The 21,143-nt window shown below is 34.2% G+C and overlaps 1 protein-coding gene across 3 annotated transcripts in view; it reads left to right on the top strand.

Annotated features, from left to right (window-relative positions):
- SYT1 (synaptotagmin 1) overlaps positions 1-21,143 on the top strand; it is a 900,038-nt gene that overhangs the window by 409,587 nt on the left and 469,308 nt on the right. Inside the window, exon 4 of one of the 3 annotated variants that reach the window (XM_074375356.1) lies at positions 20,643-20,753. The gene's annotated coding sequence lies outside the window, so the exon portion shown is untranslated. Of the gene's footprint in view, positions 1-20,353; positions 20,754-21,143 lie in introns of those variants that run through there. The other 2 variants (XM_045519433.2, XM_010958829.3) reach the window with 2 other exon arrangements.

Below are 21,143 nucleotides of genomic sequence, written 5' to 3'. Positions count from 1 at the left end.
TTAATATATTTTGAGTTGGTTTTGTGTATGGTGTAAGATATGGGTCCAATATCATTTTTGTAATGTGGCTGTCCAGTTTTGCCAACAGTATTTATTGAAAAGGCTGTCATTTCCCCATTTTGTATCCTTGGAATGCCTTTTGAAGATCAGTTGGCCATGTATGTCTAGATTTATTTCTGGGATCTTTATTCTGCTCCATCAGTCTATTTGTATGTCCTTTTGCCAGTACCATACTGTTTAATTACTGTAGCTTTGTAATATAGTTTGAAATCAGAAAGTTAGATGCCTCTTCAGCATTTTTCTTTCTTAAATTTTTTTTGGTTATTTGAGTTCCTTTGTTGTTCCATATGAATTTAAGTATTGTTTTTTTTCTTTTTCTATTAAAAAAAATCCATTGGGATTTTGATAGGTATTGCATGGAATTTGTGGGTTGTTTTGAGTAGTATGAGTATCTTGACAATATTGTCTTCCAACTCAAACATGGGATGTTGTTCAAATTGTTTGTATTTTCTCTAATTTCTTCATCAGTGTTTTGTAGTTTCAGTGTGCAAACCTTTCTTTTCCTTATGTTTATTTTTAGGTATTTTACTATGTTTATGCTGTTATAAGTGGTACTGTCTTCCTAACTTCATTTTCAGATAATTCATTGTTACTGTATGGAAACATAACTGATTTTTGTATGTTGATTTTGTTTCCAGATATTTAACTGAATACATTTATTGTTTATAATTTTTTTTAATGTTTTGAGGGTTTTCTGTATATAAGATTATGTGATCTGCAAACGGGGATAATTTTACTTCTTCCTTTCAGATTTGGATGCCTTTTATTTCTTCTTGCCAAAATGCTCTGGATAGGACTTCTAGTACAATGTTGAATAGAAGTGCCTAGAGTGGGCACCCTTGCCTTGTGCCTAATCTTAGAGGAAAAATTTAAAAATTTCACCATTCAGTATGACAGTGACACTGGGCTTTTCATATATGACCTTTATAATTTTGAGTTAATTCCCTTCTATTGCTAGTTTGTCAAGAAAGTTTATGATGAAAATGTTAAATTTTATAGAATGTTTTTTCTCCATCTATTGAGAATATATCATTTTTACCCTTCTATCTATTAAGGTGGTGTATCTCATTAATTGATATTCATATGATGAATCATCCTTGCATCCCAGGAACAAAGCTCACTCTGTCATGGTGTACAAAGTTTTTATGTGCTGTTGAATTTGGTTTGCTACAATTTTGTTAAAGATTTTTGCATCCTTGCATTTGTCAGATATTGGCCTGTAATTTTCTTTTTTGTCTGGGTTGTCTTTATCTGGCTTTGGTATCAACGTAATGCTGGACTCTTATATGAGTTTGCAAGTATTTGCTGCTCTTCAGTTTTTTGGAAGAGTTTGAAAAGGATTATTAGCATGTGTAGTTTTTGGAGTATTTTTCCATTCTTTTTATTCCAGCCTATGCATGTTTATAAATGCAGAGTCTCTTATAGCCAGTATATAGTAGGATCTTGTTTTGCTATTGTTTTGTTTTTTAATCCACTCAGCCACTTTTATCACTTTATGCCTTTGATTGGAGAATTTAATTCATTTACATTTAAAGTAATTATTAATAGGGAAGTAAATTAATTTAATATTGACATTTTGTTAATTGCTTCCTGTTTGCTTATAGTTCGTCACTCTTTCTTGCTGTCATCTTTTGTGTTTCATTGATTATTTTTGTATTGATATGCTTTGTTTCCTTTTTTTCTCTTATGTAACTTATATAGATATTCTATTCGTGGCAACCATAAAACTTGCATAAAATATCTTATTATAATAATCTGTTTTAAGCTGCTCACTGAACCCATAGAAATAGACTGATCTACTAACTAGAAAGCTTTGCATGGGGCCAGTCACCTTTACAAAAGCGCCTGCCATCAGAGGAATAAGGAGGAAATGTGATACCTATTAACACTCTCAGAAGGAAGGAAACAGGAATGGTTTACCCTTACAACGCTTTAAATTAGTGTACAAAAGTCTGAATTACAATGAGTGAGATCTATTAACAAATACTGACACCAAAATATCAATGAATTACAAGAAAAATAGAATAAAAAATTTTACTAAATTTTTTCTTAGATAACTATTTAATTTTACTTGCTAATTCTGTCATTGATTTCTGCTTGTAATTAATACATCATTACAGTTTTTATTTATTTCTTAGTAACGACAGCCAAAGCTCTAGTTATAATTCTCCAGTGTTAATTTAGTGGAAGCTATGCGGTGGCAATCTTTTAGATTTTCCCAGTTAAATTAGCATGATGGACTTTTAATGGATCTTTTAATAAACATTATGATGATCAAGAATATTGTGGAATCAAAATCACTCTCAATGACATTTTTGACTTTGTGTAGTAATAGTTCTCAGTCATTGATTCTGGTCCTCCGAGAAATAACTCAAAATGCATTATTAATATATTTCTCTAGTGTTAGAAAGAAAAGTAATAAAGGGAACACAGACTAGGCCAAACTTGACAAGAGTTTTAAAAAATAAGCTAATCTAAAGTTTTCATTTCATGTTATTGTGATTCTCGAAATCTGTGATCTTTCCCAATAAAATATAAGAAGTGAGATTTGATTTGGAATTGAAAGAGTAATAGATGCGCCATCTATTCATATTTATAAGTTTCATGTCTTAGGTCATGTGTTGAGATTACTTACAAAGACAAAGTTTGAGCTTAACTTAACCTAACTCAAAACAGCGTTTCCTCTGGGAGATGGGTTCTTAAAACCTTCATGTCCAGTGGGTGGCTATTCCTCTTTGCTCTGTGAAAACATACATTTATACCCCTTGAATTAGTGAAAGCAGGAGAACCTGAATAATTTCAATAATTTAACCTGGTTTAAGTCTTAAGAGAAAGCTGCCAAGTTGCAAGCTGAGATTCTCCTAGGACATACATTAATGAAATTTCTACAGGTATGTGAAAGTTGTCTTTATGCAGCTGTGGTAATGGAATGAAAATTGCTTACTCTGGCATCTTTGACTCTATCATCCTTTAGTTATCCATGCACTAAAGAGTTTACTGATGAGAAGGCCCACAGTTTGTTTCCATCCTGCCACCATCATTGCCTATAAACACTGGATACTCAGTGCAAGAACAGAAAATTGTGTCATTTTTTATATTAAATTTTCATTATATTTTTATTGCTTAAGTAGCATATTGTCACTAAAGACAAAATAGAATACACATACAAAGAAACAGTTTAGGAAATTTTTCCTGTAACCTAGCATTTAAATGTAAACTCTACTAATGTTTTAGTTAATAACCATTCAGATATATTTACATTAAATATATATGTTTTTCTTTTATTTCCCTCACTCATATTCACCAGTATATTAAAAATATTTTATATATGTTAATCTATTTTTTGATTGAATATAAATATTATAGAAAATTAGAAAAAAAGAGACAAAAATATAATAAATTGGAATTACTTTAAAACCTTTGCTCTCAGACACAACTGCTAGAAATGTTTTAAGATATAGCTATATATTTCACTGTCCTAATCTGTATCCTAAATAATTGGTATAATTAAGTAATTTATTAAGAATATATTCCATGTCAATAAATTTAGAGACATCAGTAGCCTAGGGATCAAAAGCATTGTCCCTAGATTCAGATTATCTCACTTTCTGATCGTGAGCTGCCACTTAGTTGTTATGGAACACACAACAAATTGCTTAACTCTGTTGAAAGTCATTTCTGTATTGGAAAATAATAGCACCATCTACCTCATACAGCTGTTGTAAAGCAACCATTACATAATATTTTATGTAACATAGTATAATATAAAACCTTGTAATTGTGTTTTATACTCCAGCTGTGTATTTTGTGAAGTGTAGATGTACCAGACTATTTAACCAACTCTATTTTGATAGACTTTTATAGCACTGCCAATTTTTCACTATTAAAGATAGTATCTGTAATGCGTATCCTTATAGGTGTATCCTTACACACATCAAAGTATTTTCTTAGAATACATTGCATGTAATGGAAACTCAAAGATTATTCATTTGAAAGAATTTTAGGAGTACAGAAATTTTCTACTTAAAAACATTTTATTAGCTCTCTCATAAGTATAAAGAAAACCGAACAAGCACAAAAAGTACCACAATTCTTTGTAGTAATAACAAATGACACTACTTACACTTGCACAGAAGAACCTAAGAACTTGTTCAATTTATTGGCATTTTACTGTTCATAGTAGGTCTCTTATGATCCTTTGCGTTTCTGTGATATCAGTTTTAACATTTCCTCTTTCAGTTCTGAGTTTTACTTATTTGAGTCCTTTCTCTTTTTTTATCTTGGTGAATCTTCCTAGAGGTTTGTTTGTTCTTTTTTAAAGGAACAGCTTTTAATTTCATTATCTTTTTAGCCTCTATTTTATTTATTTCTACTATAATTTCTATTATTTTCTTCTTTTGACTAACTCTGGGCTTCGTTTTTTCTTCTTTGTCTATTTTCTTGAGGTGTGAAGTTAGGTTGTTTATATGAGCTCTTTCCTGTTTCTTCACATAGGCGTTTATTTGCTCTGAGCTTCCTTCTTAAAACTGCTTTTGCTACATCCCATAAGTTTGGGTACATTGTATTTCCACTTTGATTTGTCTCTAGATTTTTTTTTAACTTCCCATTTCTTTTCTTCTATGACCCATTGGTTGTTCAGTGGAATGTTGTTTAATTTTCACATTTGTGTGAATTTTCTATTTTTTCTTCTTGTAATTGAAAGGTTTATACTGTTGTGATTGAAAAAGATGCTTGATGTGATTTCAGTTTTCTTAGATGTTATGAATTAACATGTCACTTAACTTCTTGCTTATTTTTAATTCTAGATAATTTTAGAAAATTATTATTACCACATTGTGACATTTTCTGAGTTAATTCTTAAAAGTATCAAACTTAACAATAAAATTCTGGGGTTCAGAATTCTATCCTTGAAATTTATTCTGTCTTTGTTGATATGGCCTTAAAACTTTATTGACATTCAAGTCTGTTCATTTTCATTCCTTGAAAGGTTGTCTTCATGACCAGAGGAATGTTTTTCATCATCTTCAAGGGAATTCCTTCTTTTACACATAAAGGGGGACAAAGTCTTGATTTCATGAGATACCATTTTGTTTGATTATTTATGCAATTTTTAAATAACTTAAACTGTCTAAATAGCTTTGGTTAAAATATTTTAGAGAAAACCAAAATACTTTATGAGATTAATTAGTTATTCCAATTGCTACATGGAATTACTTTATTTTCCCTATATAGCACCTATTTAATCTTTTATTGAACTATCTAGAGTGCTATATCCCTTAAAAACCAAAATTACATTATTTATATTTGACTGAAGTGTTTCCACTACTACTATTCTTACTGAAAAATTTTTTTTAAACTTTTCTAACCTAGTTCCTTTCCTCACCTTGCACTGCAACTTAATCAGTGTCTTTTTTTAATTCTAAATAGAAGAACCAGTGTATCTGGGGGACTTTTTAATTTTTAAAAATTTTTATTGAAGTATAGTTGATTTACAGTGTTAGTTTCAGGTGTACAGCAAAGCAATTCTGTTCAACATGTGCATATATGTATATTTTTTCTTCTCAGATTCTTTTCCATTCTATGTTATTACAAGAAATTGAATATTGTGCCCTGTGCTATGCAGTAGGTCCTTGTTGTTTATCTGTTTAATCTATAAGTAATGTGTATCTGTTAAATTTGGAATTAACAAGGGAATTTTAATTGTCGTACTTTAGATTTTACCAATTGATACCAGTTCCTTAAAATTATATCTTTCGATTATAAGTGAAGTTTTCCATGTTGAAATAAAATACTTATTCAAAGACTATGGCTTTGTTATCCTATTCTTATAATTTTTAAATAATTTATAAGTATCAGTATCTTCCACTTTAGGTTATACTGATATTTTATTAAGTGGAATAAAGTATTACATGTGCCTGGTCATCACTTAATGATGCTCACTAAACTGTAATTTTGGTTTTGTTCCTAGATGATTAAATACTGGAAGTCTGTTTATTTGGGAGCATAAATAAAAAGTGCACAGTTTGAAGTATCATAACCATGAAGAATTTTATATTGTATGATATGAGGTGGAAATACAAGTTAATCATGTTATCTATGTCGTTTAAAAAACTCTGAAACATATAGGAAAGGCATTGCTGTGAAATGCGCAGTGAAGAAATGAAAATTTTTATCAATATTTAAGTAATAGAAGGTTTTCTGATGTATAAAGAATAAAGAACTTGTTAAAGAACATGCCTGAATATCTTATAGTAGAAAATGCGTTCCTAATCATTTTGAATTAGAAAACTTTCTAAAATCCATTGGAATGAAAGCAATAGAAGTGAATGCCTGCAGTGATACATGTTTGAGACCAGTGGAATCCCTTTGGTACAGGCATTAATATGTGTTTTGAAACACTATAGAGAAGTATAGCATTGGCTTTAAAAATGAACTTGTAGTTATGCAGGGAAACTGGCATACATGGGTTGCTCCATCTTTTCCTGACTCTCACAAATACAAAATATCTCATTTGTATACTCCTGTAAAGCTGAAACCTGTAAATCTAGAGGGTTTGCAATTGTTGAAGTCAAAAATAGCTTTAAAATAGCCCAGAAGCAGAAGTTCTAAAGTGACTTGCATTTAAGAGCTTCGTATCTGTAGTCAGAGCTTGTACAGGTGCTGGACATCACAATTTTGAAGGCACATGGAAAATTTAGAGGACTCTGTGTGATTAAAGGGTTGTAGGAAGAAGCTAAAGGGACGGGGTTATAATGCAAAAGAAACACACATAAACCAAAGCAAAATAAAAAGACCTCATAGTTCTTCCTCAGACTTCATTTCTTTAATATTGTGGAGGCTGACAGGATACACTGGTAAGTCATTGAGCAGGGGCATCTGAACTGTGAAACATGTGTCCTGAAAATACCTCAGATTTAACTAGGGGGTCACAGAACTTAGATTACGTATGAAAATGAGGATTCAGCAAATTTCCTATATAGATGCTAAGCTGCAACAGCTTCCTTACTGAAGAAACTTCAGTCCAGCACCCCATTACTATTCAATTAGAATACACATTTCAGAAGTCTCACAACTATCCTTTTGATCCCTCTTAACCATACAACACATGGCCATCAAAGGTGACACTGTTAACACATAAAACATACAGTGTTATGCTCTTCTCTCTCTCTCCTTCTGGGCACATGGGATCATCTGTCTTCTTTTCCCACTGATTTCTAAATTGTGGAAAAATATATATAACATACAACATAAAATTCATCATTTTGAGCATTTAGAGAGTACAGTTCAGTGGCATTTAGTACTTCACCATATTATTCAGTCGTTTCCACTCTCTAGTTCCAGGAATTTTTTTCATCCCTCCAAAAGGAAAACCCTGCCCTATTAAGCAGTAACTCTCCATTCATCCCTCTCCTCAGCCTTTGGCAATGAATAACATGCATTGGATCTCTATGGATTTAACTACTGTGGATATTTCATATAAATGGAGTAATATGTGGCATTTCCTTCAGGGTTTTGTTCACTTAGTGTAATGTATTCCAGGTTTGTTTATGTTGTAGCGTGTATCGGTACTTCAACACTCCTCATGGATGAGCGGTATTCCGTTGTAGGCATGTGCGGTATTCCCATTCATCAGTTGATGGACCTTTGGCTTGTAATCCAAGTTTTGGTTATAGCAAATAATGTTGCTGTGAACATTTCTTTGCAAATGTGTATTTGAGTATCTGTGTTCAGGTCTTTTGAATATATATCTAATCATGGAATTGCTAGGTCCTATGGCAATTCTGTTTTACTTATCAAGGAACTGCCAAAATGTATAAAGGTTAAAATTTCTCAGTACTCTTGCCAACATTTATTTCACTTTTTATAAACTTATTATAGCCATCCTCACAGGTATGAAATGGTATGACACTGTGGTTTTTAATTTCCCAAACAACTAATGATATTGAGCACTTTCCGTGTGTTTTTTGGCAATTTGTGTATCTTCTTGGGGAAAATGTCTATTGAATTCTTTGGCCCAGATTTTGATTGGGTTGTAAGTCTTTTTGTTGGTGAGTTGCAGATGCTGCTTAAATATTTTGATACTAAACGCTCTGATCAGATAAATAGTTTGCAAATATTTTCTACCAATTTTGAGGTTGTCTTAACTCTGTTGATAGTGTCTTTTAATGCACAGAAGCTTTAAGTGTTGATGAAGTCTGGTTAATTATCTTTTGTGCTATTTCTGTTATATCTAAGAAAACATAGCCAAACCCAAGGTCAGAAAGATGTACTTGTTTTCTTTTAAGAGTTTTAGCTCTTAAGTTCAGGCCTCTGAAAGATTTTTAGTTATTTTTTATATATGGTGTGAGATGGGATTACAATTTCATTCTTTTGCACATGGCTATACAGTTGTCCCAGCACCATTTATTGAAAAGATTGTCCTTTCCCTTATTAAATGATCTTGGCACCCTTGTCAAAAATTAGTTGGCCATAGATGTTTGACTTCCTTGTGTCCTGTCACAGCTATTTCATTGGTTTATATGTCTATCCTTATGCACTGCCACTGTTTTGATTACTGCAGCTCTTTAGTTAGTTTTGCAATCAGGATATTTAAGTTTTCCATTTTTCTATTATTGTTTTGGCTCTTCAGGGTTCTTGGCAATTTCATATTAATTTTAGGGTCAGATTTCCCTTTCTGCAAAATGGTCACTGGACTTTGATAGAGATTTCATTAATTCTGTAGATAACTTTGGAGAGTATTGCCATTTTAATGAAATGAAGTCTTCCAATTCAGGAACATGAGATGTCTTTCCAATTAGTTAAGTCCTTTCTAATTTCTTTCAGCAGTGTTTTATAGTTTTCAATATACAAGTTTTCTATTTTCTTTGTTAAATTATTCCTGATTTTTTTATTCTTTTATAATTTTGTTTATTATTGAAGTATAGTTGATTTACAGTATTGTGTTGGTATCAGATGTACAGCAAAGTGATTCAGATATATTTTTTTCAGATCCTTTTCCATTAACAGTTATAAGACATTGAATATGGTTTCAAGAATATTTTATTATTTTTGATGTTGTTATAAATGGAATTTTTGCTAAATGGATTGTTCATTGATAATGTATAGAAATACAAATAATATTTGTGTGTTGATGCTGTATTCTGCAACTTTTCCTGAATTTGTTTATTCCTCTAATAGTTGTATTGTGGATTCTTTAGGATTTTACATATATAAGATCCTGTCATCTGAGACTATAATTTTAGTTTCTTCTTCTATTTCAATTTGGATGCCTTTTTTCTTTTTTCTTGCCTACTTGCTCTGGCTATAACTTCCAGTACAGTGTTGAACAGAAGTGCAAAAGTGGAATCATTTTTTTCTTTTTCCTGATCTTAAAGGGAAAGCTTTCAGTATTTCACCACTGAGAATGATGTGAGATGTGGGTTGTTCCTAATGCCCTTTATCTTTTTGGGCAAACGCCCTTTCATTCTTGGTTTATTGAATGGTACTATCATGAAATGGGGTTGGATTTTGTAAAATGCTTTTTGTACTTTAATTGAAGTCACCATGTGTTTGTGTGTTTGTTTTAACCTTCCTTCATTAATTGGGAATATTATTACTGATTTTTGTATTCCTCACCACCACTCATCCATTCCTGGAACAAATTCCATTTGGTCATGGTGTATAATCCTTTAAATAGGCTGTTGGATTCAGTTTGCTAGTATATTATGTAGTATTTTTGCATCTGTGTTCATAAGGAATATTGGTCAGTACTTTTCTTGTGATGTTTTTAGCTTTTTGTCAGGCTAGTCTCATAGAATGTGTGAAGAAAGTATTTCCTCCTCTTCTGATTTTTGAAAGAGTTTGAGAAGGATTTGAGATAATTTTACCAAACTTTTTACAGAAGAATTAACCATTAAAGTGATCTTGTCTTGCACTTCTCTTTGTTGTAAGGTTTTGTGGAAATATTTAGAGTGGTTTTAATTAGAAATCTTCTGAAGATGAATGATCTAAGCACTTTTTCATGTACTTATTAGCCATTCATACATTTATCTTATGTGAAGCATATGTTAAATTCTGACCTCCATTTTTTAAATTGTTCAGCTGACTTTTTATTATTGTGTTGTTAGGAGTTGTTAATATATCCTAGATACAAATCCGATACATGTTTATGAATAAGTTTTCTGAATATGTAGTTTGTCTATTAAGTTTCTTAAGTTTCTTTTGAAGAGATTTTTAATAACGATAAAGTTTAATTTGTCAGTATTTTTTTTTTTATAGTTCCTAGCTTGTTCTAAGAAGTTACGAACTCTGTAAGCATTCTGGAGTTAAATCCTTTGTCAGATACATGCATTACAAATGGCTTCTCTCAATTAGTGATCGGCTTTTTCATTGTTTTAATGGTGTCTTTTGATGATGAGAAGTTCTTAATTTAATGAAGTCCATTATGTCAGTCCTTCCATTAATGGCTAGCTATTTCTGGGTTTTACTGAAGAATTCTTTGCCTACCTCAGGATGTTGAAGATGTTCTCCTATACTCTATTACAGAAGCTTTATCGTTTCTGCTGTCACATTTAGATCTCTGACCTATTTCCGTTATGCAATTGGATACAAATACCCAATTGGCTTAGCATATTTGTTGAAAATAAGTCCTTCCCCCACTGAATTATAGAAGTACCTTTGTTACAAATTAGGTAACTATATATATGTGGGAGTGTTCTTAGACTCTACTTTCAGATTCATTGAACTATTTGTTTATTCTTTTTTTTTTTAACATTTTTTATTGATTTATAATCATTTTACAATATGTCAAATTCCAGTGTTCAGCACAATTTTTCAGTCATTCACGGACATATACACACTCGTTGTCACATTTTTTTCTCTGTGAGTTATCATAACATTTTGTGTATATTTCCCACTATTTGTTTATTCTTGTACCAGTAACACACAGTTATGAATATAAACCTTTATAGTAAGTTTCACTATCTAATAGTGTAAGACTTTTAATTCTGTTGAACTTCTTTGAGAATTTCACGGAAACTATAAAACCTTTACAGTGTCATATAAATTTTTAGTAGCTTCTCAATTTACATTATAATTGCTATTGAACGGGATCTATAAATTAATAACAGAAATTTTGATTTATTATTTACTATAAGAATATGGTATTTTTCATTTATTTATTTTCTTAAATTTCTCTCAGCTTTATTTATAATATTTAACGTAGATTTCATAACCATATTTTATTAGATTCATTTCTAGGTATTTAATATCCCTTGATGTTATTGTACATGATGTAATACTAAATATCACTTCTAATTATTTGTTTCTAATAGATATTACAATTCTTTTTGTATATTGACCATTTAGAACACTTGGTAAATTCATTCTAAGACTATGTTTGTAGATCCTTTATATTTTCTGCACATGGAAATATATAATCTGTAAGTGATAACGTTGAATTTGTTATTTCATATATATGTCTCATATGTTTTTGTGTTGGTGTGGTTAGATAAGAGGTCTGTTTTCCAAAATCATCTTCTGTGTATGATGCCAAAATAGGGTTGTCCAGAGATACTTGTATGACGTTTGAACAATAAAAGTGAAGCTGTAGCAATTGTTCAGTGAAGGCCCTCGTGCCTCAGACATGGTACCAGATAGAATCTGGCATATTACATGTAAGCGTTTAGCTCGTCTTGCATCTGTCTGTTCCATGTCCAGCTCTTCTCAGTAATGCTCACAGACCCACAACCAAACCTTTGGCTACAGACTTACAAAAATAATAAATAGACAGGCAATAACTTTCCATAAATTTCTCCATAAGCTTCATGTGTTAAACATCTATTAAGCCTTAAGCTTGTAATTATAAAGGACAAAAAACTTAAAGCTTTAACAACTTTGCAAAAAAGCGAACAGCAAAAAAATATTGTGAGGCATTCAGAAGGAAGATATTTTCAAAGAAGAAAGGATATGAAATGAGTTTCTATCTTATAATTGGTTACTTGAAAAACAACAGAATTGAGGCTTGAGGCAGTTTTTAAAGAAATACTTGCTTAAGACAGTTATTTAAAGAAAATTACTATAATTAAGCTGTAAATTATTTTATATTTAAAAGTTCAATGTCTGTCAATTTCTGGGGATATTAACAATATAGACTGCTTAATCATTTTAATTTTAGCATGATTCAGTATGTGCTTTGCCAACAGATAAAACGCAACAAAAATTTTAAAGTACCATATAAAACTTAAAATCTTACACATTAGAGAATTGAATGTTTATTCTAATTGAAATTAAATAAAAATTGCAGTTCAGTTTTTTAATGTTTGGAAAACGCTGCAGTTTAAGTGAAAGTATGAACACATGGATCATTCAGCTGAGAAACCCATAGTTAAGCAGGAAAAAATGGAGACATTTTGAAAATAATAAAATAAGCAATAATCATTGAGTAGATTGTTTAAATTATGTGCCTGCAAGATGCAGCTTTCTTAGGTCTTTTATTAAAATGAGGCTGAATGTTTTGGCATGACTAACATAAATATTCATGATAAGAGAGTTAAGAACTTCAAACAATGTCAAATCATCGAAATCTCAATTACATATACTTTAATTTTTATTAGTCCCTCTCTTGTGAGCAAATATCCATCTTGTAGCCTTAGGAATAGGCAGCACAGCAAAGTTAATTTCCCAAAATTTAGGTCAATTCAAGCTTGATTAAATTACCATTATCTACTGGCTCTTTGCTACCTGTTTTCAAAGCAGTCCGTATTCTTTTTCACTGAGCTTCTCCTAATCAATTCTAAAGTCCTCTGATGTGTTAAGATATGCACAGAATCTCTCCCCATCTGCTCATCTCAACATCACTAATGTTAAATTCTCACTCTTTAACCCAACACCATCATGGTTCTTTCATCTCTTGGGAAAAACACTTACTCTGATCATTGAATTAAAATGACTACCTTTGCTTGGTTGCTCCAAGTTTTGTTCATGCTTATTGGCATACCCTGAACTTAGCCCTGGGTACTCCCTTCTGTATTTTCCTGGCATCGATGTGTGCTCTGCCACTACCAGTGCAGACAGTAAAGAGGGAGAATGGGTAAAACAAAAGACGTAGCATTGGTAGAATTAGGTTATACTGCTTGCTCCCCTTAATTGCAAGCCCTTTAAACAACCCGACCTTCTTTCATCCTCTGCTAAGTGGGAACAATGGAAATGACATCAGAGGACTAGAAGATTAAGATGATATGGGTAAAATACTCCTTAAAAAACAACGTATTGCCATTATAAAATACGCTAATTTTAAAAAGATCTTTTTTTTGACATTCTGAGATACAGTATTGATGTTTTTCTCCTATAGAAACAACATTAGAAGTGGTGGTTAGGGATGCTCAACATGAGATTATTAGTACCAAACCTTGTATAATAGCTCATGTAGGGTTTTATGAATTCTCTAGAGGAGTATTTTGACAGTGTTTCCATTCAAATATATATAAATTCCAAACAGTTGCCTTACAAATAAACTTTATTATTCGTTTGTTATAAGTAAAGGTATCTCTTCATGGTATTCTTTATATGAAATTAAGATCTAAGGAACATTTTAAGCAGGGTTAAATTTGAGATACCAGTATGCTTGCTTATTCCCTTGTTAAAAAGCTTATGCTAGAAAAATAATATAAATGGCAAGAGTGTTCTTTCTTACTTCTCTCTATGAATCCAATCACAAATTAACAGTAACAATCCCCAAATTGTTATCTCTAACCTTGACCAAATTCCCAGACCTAGGTATTATTGATCTAAGTCACATCACCCTATCTCTTTTCCATATGCACCTTAAACTCTAAAACCCCACATGGAACTACATTCTTTTTAAAACATGCTTTTTCTTTATTTGCTCTCTAGTCGATGACTCTAATAATTATTCAGTTAACCAACTCAGAAATCTCGTCTCTTGTCTAAATTTCTCCCTCTCCATCACCTCCTACCTCAAACCTGGAAGACTTTTAAATATATCTTTTGAACATCTCCCAAATGAGTCCCAACTTACACATTTCATTGTTGCTGACTTCATTCAGGTCCACATACTTGCCTAAGCCAGGAATCAGCAAACTTCTTTGTACACTAGACAGCAAACATTCTAAGCTTTGAAGATCATACAACTTCTGGGAGTACCAAGTGCTTATCTCTGCTATTGTAGTGTGGAAGCAGCCATGGACAATACATAAACACATGGGTGTGGCTGGATTCCAATAAACTAAACACAAAGAAAACTGAAATCAAACAAATCATACTGAAATTGTTTAAAAAATGAAAATTCTAAAAGCAGAAAGAAATGAACATGTTTTATGTAATCTGAGAAAGAAAAAAAATATATCACTCATGTCTCATCAAAACCAATGCAAACTAGAAGATAGTGGAATGATGTTTCTGAGGTTCTGGGGGAAAGAAAATATACACACATTATCAGCCTACAATTCTATGTTCTGGTGAAAATATACTTCAGAAATTAAGATGAGGATATTTTAAAACAAACTAAAGCTCAGATAATTTGTGAATAGCTTATTTGTTCCACAAGTTGTAATGTTGTAAGATGTTTTTCAAGTGGAGGAAACCAAATCCAGATAAAAGCAGATTAAAAAAAAAAAAGAAACAATGAAAAAGAACAACAAAAGTTTGTAGGTAAAGATAAATGAATATTGTATAAAACTAAGCATAATAATGTAGATTTAAATATTTGTATAATTTAAATTCAGATTTATGCTAATGATGGCATGGGAATAAATGGAATTACATTTTCCTAGCTTACAGCATTATTGAGAAAGTGGTAAATAGAAAAGTGTGTATGAGATTGTAGTAAGTAAATGGTATATGTTCTATAATCAATAAAAAAGTAGTAAAAATAAGAAGTTGAAATCAACCAGCTATCCACATGGAAAATAAAAATAAATCTTGACCCCGCAGTCTAACATGCATAGAAATCAATTCCAGATGGATTGCCTATTTAAATTTTGAAAGTAACAAGCAAATATTTTAGCTGAAAGCTTAGGAAACTGTCTTCATAACTTTAGAGTAGTACACCAGACACTGACACAACATTGTAAACTGACCATACTTCAATTAAAAAAAAAATAAATTAAAAAAAAAAGATAAATTAAAAAAAAAAAGATAAATTAAAAAAAAAAGATTAAATAAATAAATTTAAAAAATAACTTTAGAGTAAGCAAAGGTTTTGTATACAGGGCATAAAACGAGCTATCTATAAATTATGTGAATTTTTTTTTTGCTACACAGTGAAAAGAACACAGACCCAATACGTGTTATTTGATGCTGCAGTAACCTTGAATCAAAATGAGCAAGCATAGCTCAAGAGGAAAATTACAGTGAAATCTTAGTCAACAATAGCAATGCAGACATCTTAACAGAGTATCATCAAAGCAGATGCGGTAATTTATTTTAAAGATAAATTTATATGAGAGTTAATTTTTATCATAGGTGCAAAGTTAATTCTGTATTAAAATACATACTAATATAAGTCACCACATTAACAAACTGAGAAAATTGCCTTCTTAGTAGATGCAAAAAAAACCTAGACAAAATTCAACATCTGTACATAATTTAAAAAAATTAAAAAGTAAACCAGAAATAGGAAAGATCTTCCTTATCTTAATAATGCGCTACCCTACCTTAACTAACTCTATGGCTTTTGGCAAGTAAATTTCTCCATACACACTTTTTTTCCCCCCACATACATTGAAGAAAGATGTTGAACTATCATTCTCTTATATATCTCGTTAAACAGAAATTCTCCCTCTGATTTTAAAGGGAAAAAATATAAAATTTAGTTTTGCTCTGCTTTGTTAGGAACTTGTTTTCACCACAGTATATTCCTTGTATGAGAGAGTGTTTGGAAAATCTATCGTTTGTTTTCTCTGAGACCTTTGGCTAACATTAGCTCAAACTGCTTTTATTTTACCCTTGAGGTAGGTTCGCCTAAATATTATTTTCTTTCCTAACTTCCGCAGCCTGACACTGTATATTACTTTTTGAGTCGCTGTCCTCCTTTTCATTTTCAATATTTTCTTAGCCATAAGTTTAAGAAATGGCTTTTGTAAAGCCACATTGAATACTGCTAGGTCTTTCTTTTCTTTGGAAATTATGAAGTATTGTAGTTCAATCATGGGGCTTTTACTCTCTGCCCCAGAGACGAAGATTTGATGTGACTTCCATCTGTATTCATTTTCTTTTCTTCTTTCACTGCTAGATTCTCTTTATTTAAAACTCTTGCTTTCCATCTTAAAAAGCCAAGTGGTTAATTTCTTTTTATCTAATTCTGATACAGCCCTGATGTTTTTTCCTTACCAGTTGGCTATAAAATCATTAGCAGTACCGTCAAACCAAAATGTTCTTGAGAGAAAGAGCTGGAAGGGAAACCAAAAAGGATGGCTCCACTGTCTTTAAGTATTTTTAAAACACGTGGATGGCTCCACTTTCTTCCTAAAAAAAAAAAAATCAGTGCTCATATTTTTAGCACTGGAATTAGATTTTTCTTAAAGAGTAATATAAATTAAATATTAGTGACAAAAAATATTTAAGTGCACATTCTCTAAAAATTATTCATCTCCTAGAAGCTTACAGTCTGAGATCAACACTTGCAAGACAGAAGATTATGTGTAAACAAGTTCTTACAAGATGGATTAAGTCTCTTCTAACTTCATTGCTCATAAGTAAGCATGTACACTTCACTGTTGCCTTAAATGGATTGGATGATTGGAGGAATCCCATCTCCTAGAAATCTGAAAAACAATAACAATAGGAATGATAATGATAAAATAATAATAATGGTTAATATGATTAAGTCCTTGCTAGGTACTTGGAACTGGTACTTCATATACACTGCATTACTTAACCATCACAGCAAAACCTAAAGATACATGTTGTGGTCTTATGTATATATCACAGATGAGAAAACTGGGGCTCGGAGGAGTTTTGTACATTTCTCAAGATCGAATAGACAATTAGTGTTGAAGCAGGAATTCTATCCAAAGTTTTGCTCCAGAAAACAATCAGTGAATCATCTGTCCTAGAGAGGAGGGGGTGAGGAGGCTGTATCTTGAAAGGCAATGGCAGAAAATATATAGATATAAAATAAAATGAATAATGAGACGTGAATCTATATAAACAAAGTAAAAATCTCTTCAGGCAAAATATAGAAAAATTGATATCTTTTCTTTTTTTTCACAACGCTGAATAATGATACCTATGAGTAGATTTCGCCAGACAACTGGTGTGGTTATTATAGATATGAAGTTTAATGACATATCAGAGTGTTGACTACATGGAACTCTTCAGTACCAGTCATCAAGCCTTTACACAACGTGGAGAATTTTCTTGGTACCTCTCTCATGTATTCTTTCCGTATTCCTTCTGTGGTCTATAGAAAACCTTGACTAAGTTTGCACTTAATGAATTTCTGGTTTCTAGTCTCTAATTCCCACTCTTGCCATAAGACACACTTTCCTCCTAAGTGCCCCAATCCAATTTAATTTCTATTCTGAGCCTGTAGCCTAAAATAGATGGCAAACAGAACATTAAGGTAGTAAATAGATGAATCCATTGAAAAAGAAAATGGTGACGAGATCTCAGAGCAAAAATGTGAAGAAAAATGAACAAAAGTGGGTTTTTGAAGCAAAACACTGAATAGAAAAGATAAAAACAGCTCTGAAAATAGCAAATAATTGTTTAAAACTACCATATAAATCAGGAGATGAGTTCAAAGTCAGTAGCATAAGACACAGAGATTTTAGACTTTAAAAGTACCTGAGAAATGGAATAAAGACAAAAGACAATTGACCTGTTCTTTCCTTGAATGGAGGTGAGTCTACTATAGAGGCAAAGAGATGGTATCTACTCTCAGCAACAGAACAGCATGATATTCAACCCAGATAGATATCTTTAGTTCATTCTCTGAGCTTGGGGAGAACGTAAGAATAGGGGAGAGAATAAAAATCTTAATTCTGCACAAACTACAGTGTATCTATATACAGTGTGTAAGTAGAGTCTTCTTGATATTCACGATCAGAAATGCTCTTAATTCTAAAGTTAAGCACAATATACATGTAAAACCCATTTCTTACATTAGCTTGCAATCTCCCACAAGGAACTTTGGGACACAAATGTCTACCACCATTCATGTTGTCTAGAATTCTGACCACTGAGAGCTGCTTATTGAGAAGGATGTAAGGTGGACAGGAAGAGAAATTGGCTGAAATACTGATGATAGGAGCAGAGTCTGGAACAGAGATAACTAATATGGAATCATATTGTACTTAATAATTTCTTCTAAAATGAGTGTACCTGTTTCTACAAGCAGCTGTTGGATGTAGCTTTTGAAAGCATGCAGCTTTTAATTATTGGAATCTAGAGATTATATTAGGAGTATTTTTAGAATCAAAATATCTTTTAGATTAATAATGATCCTATCTTAATGAAGATACTTAATGGCAAACAATATTAGACAGGTGGTTGATTCTTCTTTTGCTCCTCTTCCTCATCCTTTTTTGTTCTCCATCAAATACTCAAAGTTGATTTTAAAATAACATCTATTAGCTTTCTCCAACTATGAAATTGTTCTAAAATAAGATTTGAGGAATATTTTTTAAATGGAAGATACGTATTTACATAGAGATACAGTTTTGTAGAACACACAGGTTGTTTATCATGAAAAGGATTACTTTTTATCAGGTTGTCTTCTTTCCCCCTATACTTAGAATAAGGATCTTAAACATTATATAAATTGGAGAGATTTAATTAAAACTTAAAGAAATGTGTTACTGTTAATTGAATTCTTGATACAGTTACCTTTGCAAACCAATGTTAATGAAACTCCGGTTCAAAGTGGATGGGTTTGGGGAATTGAGATAGCTATTTATTTCCTTAACTGAGATGCTGTGATGGTCTTCTCAGTAAAATAAAGAACACGATTAGGAGAGTTCTCTTTTGTAGCTATTGATCAAGTTTACACAACTGCTAGGATTTTAAGCGAAACAAACCAGAGGTTCAAAGACCGTTAAACAAGGTCAGTGAGTGAGAAAGGGACCATACTTCTCTGCATTTTGAAAGCCTTTCACCTGTGGAGCAGAGAATGGACCGGCTCCCACCCGGCGCCAGGTTCCGCTCCGCCCCTCGCCCAGCTCGCTGTCCCTTCCCCCACTCGCTGAACCTCCCAGCTCGGTATCTCTCGGTATTACCAAGCTATAAATTGCCCCAGAGCTTAGAGACAATCAGGTCAGCACCGCTTTGACAAGGGAAAAGCTTCTTACTTCCGAGCAGAATCGTTCAGGGAAAAGAGAGGAAGGAGGGAGGGAACCCACTCTTTAGTCGTCACTGCGCTGGCAAAGGGTGGAGGGTGGTGGGGGAGGGGGCCGGCAGAAACTGCATCCCCAACAATATCGCACTCGACCCAAGTCTACAAACTTACTGGTCGCTGCAGTGGAAACTCCCAAAGCGCTCTCCGCTCTCCGCTGCCTGGCAGCCCCCGCTGCTGGGTGGAGTCGCGCTCCCTGGCCCCACCTACGGGAGGGAGCGTCCCCTGCATCTCTGATCCACTGCACCCTTCAAGAAAAGTCTCCAGGCATCTAACAAGGCTTAGATTATTCTACCCCCGCTTCCACCCGAGAACCCAGACAATAATACTTTCAGCCTCCGGTGGCCCAGAAGGCCACCTTCCTGTGGCTCAGTTTGAGGACGCTCGTATGGAATCCTTTCATATCCCCGCCCTGCTCTGCTTTCACAACTCCACCGGGTCAAATGGCCAAAGACAAACTTCTTCCTCTCCTTCCCCTCTCCCACGTTTTCAAAACCCACAGCCAGCAAACCCACACACATCAGAACTCCTAGGGAGCCGTTGCAGTCTGGGCATGCTCAGTATAGGGTCAGGTTTTGATTGAAAGTTTAAAAAAAAGAAGAAAGAAAGAAAGAAATTGCTTTGTATTATGCTGTCTCCCTCTCCCGTGCTTATGGCTCGCAGAACAGGTTGCAGGGCATTCCTGCGACTACCCAGAGGGTTTACCGGATGCCCTTGATTGCCTCTCCTTGGGATCTGTTCCCCTCTTAGTTCACTCCCCTCCCCCAACCCTCCTCAGCCCCCCTCCTTAGGTCCCTGTCCGCTGTGGGGATGGAGAGACACTAACAGAACTGGGATGGACGATGTTGGCTGAGCGGATCCACCTATTATTAGTGCGCCCGGATTGGTTCCTCCGCGCAGCGTACCCGAGGTGGAACCAATCAGGAGGCCGGGGCTGGGAGATGATGGGCGGCCGCCTCCTCACTGGAGGGATTCCTAGAGAAGCTGCAGTGTGGGGATGCTCTAGACCGAGTACTGCCCCCAGTGTCTTTCCACCTCCTTCTGCAGCGGCGGCAGCAGCAGCAGCACTTGGCAGCAGGCAACTTGAGGCTACACCCAGGGCAAGCCCCTCCAGGGTGGTGCTCAGCTGAGAACGGGGCTCAGCGCCCCGAAGGGGTGTGTGTAGGGTGGGGGCGGCCAGCTGGGACCAGCTGGTGGCCCTGGAAAACCTCCCACACACCCACACCCACACACCCCTTTTGTGTTGCAGGCTGCCCCTCCAAGAGCAGAGGCAGCGAGAGGACGCGTGTGCCTCGTACCCGTCCGCGCGGGGAAAGCTGTAGGGACGGAGCCCGGCACCACCTCCTGGTCCTCCCTCCAGGTAAGGCAGCGAGACTGGCGGCACGGCCACCTCAGCGGTGCCTGTTCGCTTGAATCCGTCTGTAAGATCTTGTTCTCGGTACACTTGGGTTTTGTTGGTGGGAGCCTGAGACCTGGGGAGGGAGCCCCGGGTGGCCTATTGTGAGCAATATAATAAGACCACATGTGCATCTCCTGGAGAAGCACTTTGCACAGCGCCCGTGATTCAGAGCCTGGAGTTGATGTTGAGCATCCCCCATCTTCTTTCCTTCTCTCCTTCCCTCTCCTCAGTCCCCCACCCCCAGTCTCAATCTCTCACCTCCCCCCCACCCCTTTCTCAGTCTCTCATCTTCGCCCTCCTCCCATCCAGAGCACGCACAGGGTTTCTTTCTCCTCCTGGAGAGAATTGTCT

The sequence above is a fragment of the Camelus bactrianus genome, chromosome 12 (genome assembly GCF_048773025.1).
Source record: "Camelus bactrianus isolate YW-2024 breed Bactrian camel chromosome 12, ASM4877302v1, whole genome shotgun sequence".
NCBI lineage: Eukaryota > Metazoa > Chordata > Mammalia > Artiodactyla > Camelidae > Camelus > Camelus bactrianus.
This window is presented reverse-complemented; position numbering and strand designations above follow the sequence as displayed.